A 3,516-nucleotide genomic window follows, 5' to 3' on the forward strand; every position below is an offset into this window, starting at 1 on the left:
TCTGTTATCCAATGTACATTAGATCTAAGTGTAGATATATATTCTGCGATACAAGACTTTGTTAGGAGATGCGTGTCTTGACGTGGCCATTGTTTAGAATGATCTATGAAAAAGGTGGGTACTTTGTCCTTGACCTCTATAGTTCTTTGTGTAAAATATGGTACCCAAAATAATAATAAATAATAAGGTTTAATAGATGAAAAACCTTAACGGAATTTTTAAAAAATTTTGGAAATTTTTTTGAAATTTTTTGGAGCTCGTATGACGTATTCTGAGAGGATAAATTTATAGGCTTGGGAAAAGGTCTACTTGGAATACTCATTTAGTTGGGAGTTGATTGTTTTAATTAAGCTAGGTATAAATCATCTAAACCTAAGTTCCTAATGTTATTCCTCTCCTCTGCGCCGATGTCTCTTTTCTTCACCCGATCGTTTCTTCTCCCCACCCATCTCCTCTCTTCTCATCGCCACCCAACGACACCGATCATCCTCCTCGCACTGTCGTCCACCACCATGGCTTGACACCGGACGCTGACCGCTGCACACTGCTGCTCTCCCAATCTCCCTTCTCCTTTCTTCCTCTCTGCTCCTCATCACCTCCGCGAGGCTTTCTTTGATCTCGTCGGCGTCGAGCTCTTTTCAACCTAGCCGCTGGTTGTGGGAGAGCACGCCACTGCCTCTCCTACCTCCCGAATACGTTGAGGCATTGTTTCACCGCGCAATCAACCAGATCCTCTCTGCCCTAGATGCGGTCAGCATCATTGCGCCATCGTCGTCACTAGGGTTAAGCCGCTGGGCTCCCCTCAGCCTTGATCTTGCTCCACCTTTCTACCCCTCTCGTGCTCTATCTGCGCTACTTTGATCACCACTGTGTGTTTTCATCTTCGACGCCATCCCCTCCAGCGTGCGCAGTTGACAGCCAGGGTCAGCCACTGCCAACGTTGAGCCCTTCTCCTTGCGAGCAACCACCTTGCTCTTTTCTCCACCCACGAGAGGTTGTGGGTTGCAGATCTGATCTGTAGCATTTCAGAATTTGTTGAGTTTCAGCTAGCAAGCATTGATTTGTGGTATTTGTGATAGAGGCAGCAACTACACTCGACTTCCACTGTAATTCTTGGCATCCAACATCTTCGGCTTTGGATCAACAATGATGCATCCAAATTTAAGTGAGTTTTGAGGTGATTTCATTTCTATATTGGTTTGGATTAGTAGATGGTTTGTAGATTATGTTTGGAAAAATTGAAGGATTTATGAGAAGATTTGATTAGTGATTGATTAGTGAGAATTAAGGAATTAATTTGGTTAAATAGTTCTTGATGCTTAATCAAGTATTTGATAAGAGATGATATAATGGATTGATTAATAGATTGTCGATTATGTTTGGATTTAGGAGGAATTGGATTAAGGATGGACTTATCATCTTATTGGATTTGGATCATTAGGTGGAGTTGAACATGATTATCTAATCAAACTAGGATTGGGTTTTGGATTTAGCTAGTTTTCATATTTGTGATTAGCTTAACCATATTATTTGCAAGACGTTGATTCGAGACGAGCGTCTCGATGTGAGATTGGTTTATCAGATCTACATTAAAGGCGGGTACCTTTGACTTATCTCTTTTGATATTGTCATCATGATATGCGTAGTAATTTATAGCTAGTAGTAATGGTTGTGTTTTTAGTTACCATTGGTATGTCACTACTTGATATCTATAGCATGTCTTTGTTTATTATTATCTGTTATGCATTTAGACTTATATTCTTTTGTTCTTGCCATGTGTACTTATGATCATATAAGTAATGGCATACATTGTCTTACTGTGTACAACACTAGTTACTAGACATATCTGACATATGTACTTAATTTCATGATACTTAGATCCTTGTTGTATTTCTTTACCTTTTGGTATATATTATGGAGGTGTCAGGATTTACATACTATAGTATCATGCACCATCTTGCATGATTGCATGCTGAGTGATTGTCGGCTCCATTGTTGTTAAGCACATCACTAGTTACATGATCTGCACACACAACCACTCATGGGTTAGTGGTACATCAAGCAGGGTGTGTGCAGTTTACTCTATCAAAACTCTGCTGGTCCGCTCATGGGTAGCGACGGCTGCAGCGTGTAGTGGATAGGGATCCCTCCCCTTGACCATGATACAGGGAGATGAGAGCTTAGGCTCCCCCACTATGTTTGGGGTAGGTGGATAGGTGTATTCTTACAACATCCTGTCCACTTGATCACTCAGGAGTAGTGATGGAAGAATGCACAGTTATCATAGCTCTACCCACTCGGTCTCACCATCGCGTGCGAGATGGCTGACTGGCATCAGGAGTGACCATGTCATTTGCATTATATGCATGGATTATATTTATTATTTGTGATTGTTGCATTTTGTATGTTGTATTTTTTGTGGTTGCATATGATTAACATACATACAGGAGACATGTTTGTGTCTGGTCTGACGACCCTTATATCCTGATAGGAGGTCCTGGTGAGTACAGTTTCTTCAGCCTTTTCAGTTCACATTTCCTATTATTGTTCGGGAAACTGCACCGCATGATTATTACTGATAGTTATATTTTACTATGCATGTTTGTCGATATCCGCTGAGTATGTTATACTCACTACCCCTTATTTTCCTATTGTTTTCAGGTTAGCGCATAGATATGTTGTGTTGCTTGGAGTATCCTGTCTGTCGGTCACACGTCACATCCGAAGACTGTTTTCAGTTTCATTTATGTTTTGTCTAGTTTATGTATTTGGTGGATTTATCATTGTATATTCCGGTTTTGGTTCTGGAGTGTTGCTACGTGGTATCGGATATTGTTTTGTTGTGTTGTATAAGCCTAGCCGACTAGTAGTCTTTGTTGTTTTGGTTTGTATAGGCTATCTTTCGTTTTAGTTTTTCCACTGTGTGTTTTGAGTACAGCCGAGTGGGTTGTTTAATATATATAACTGCATGGTTGTGATATTTTGTTTCAGTCGAGTAAGCTGAGTATATAATTGTGTGGTTGTGTATATATTCCAACCGTGTGGACTGATGTATTCTTGTGGATGTATAAATGCTTCAGATTGTTACCGATACAGGGGAGATGTTGCCAAATTTTCCTCTGGCAGGGACTCCTCTGGGGCGTGACACTTTGACCTCAGCGCATAAATTATTTGATGGATTAGGTTGCTTTACCATGACTTCACTCGTACTTTATCTATATTTGATACTTATATACTTCATCTTTGAGATGATCTCTGTATTATCTATATAGTCTCACTGTTTGATATTCTTACTTTGTAGTGTACACATGTGCATGGTGTGTACTATAAGAGTCATCATACTGATTATGCATATGTTAGTGTGCATATGTGTATAAGTGTTGTTACTTATTGTATATCTTATTGGTAGTCACATGTTGGATCTTTTCATACATACAGTTATATGTGATTGATGGATCATATTTCTGGATATTTATGTGTAGTGTGTGCATACATGTTGAATGAGGTATATTGGGA

General features: G+C 39.7%; 1 long non-coding RNA gene across 2 annotated transcripts; it reads left to right on the forward strand.

Annotated features, from left to right (window-relative positions):
• The first annotated feature begins 391 nt into the window (after positions 1–391).
• On the forward strand, positions 392–2,980 carry LOC121967140. Of its 2 annotated transcripts, none has more exons than XR_006107656.1 (2): positions 392–1,177; positions 2,662–2,980. It is a non-coding gene; the product is annotated as an uncharacterized LOC121967140 (long non-coding RNA). The 2 variants fall into 2 exon arrangements; XR_006107655.1 differs by having other exon boundaries at positions 392–1,165.
• Positions 2,981–3,516: the final 536 nt, after the last annotated feature.

Source organism: Zingiber officinale, chromosome 1B (genome assembly GCF_018446385.1).
Source record: "Zingiber officinale cultivar Zhangliang chromosome 1B, Zo_v1.1, whole genome shotgun sequence".
Lineage (NCBI taxonomy): Eukaryota > Viridiplantae > Streptophyta > Magnoliopsida > Zingiberales > Zingiberaceae > Zingiber > Zingiber officinale.